Here is a 226-nt window from a genome sequence, read left to right as displayed (position 1 = left end):
GCGCGTCCTCTACTGCCCCACCAATTCTGTTAAAAAATGAAAATTCGTTACCAATTTGTCCCTCGCTGTCTCTGATAAGAAAGAGGTCAAGGAGATTATCTTTTGATGTGCACAAGTCGCAAATTTCTTTTGACACTTCCGTGGAAATAAATTAGATGAGGTGTTTTTTTTATCCGGAAATATTCGTGACGGAAAAGATGAAGGTATATTTTAAGAAGTGATAGTT

The 226-nt window shown here is 37.2% G+C and overlaps 1 protein-coding gene across 1 annotated transcript in view; it reads left to right on the top strand.

The window, feature by feature from the left end:
• The window catches only part of LOC119585796 (protein NipSnap homolog 3B-like), a 9050-nt gene that overhangs the window by 4648 nt on the left and 4176 nt on the right, over nt 1-226 (top strand). The window lies entirely within an intron of this gene.

Source organism: Penaeus monodon, chromosome 20 (genome assembly GCF_015228065.2).
Source record: "Penaeus monodon isolate SGIC_2016 chromosome 20, NSTDA_Pmon_1, whole genome shotgun sequence".
Lineage (NCBI taxonomy): Eukaryota > Metazoa > Arthropoda > Malacostraca > Decapoda > Penaeidae > Penaeus > Penaeus monodon.
The sequence above is the reverse complement of the archived record's forward strand: the minus strand, read 5'-3'. Positions and strand labels throughout refer to the sequence as shown.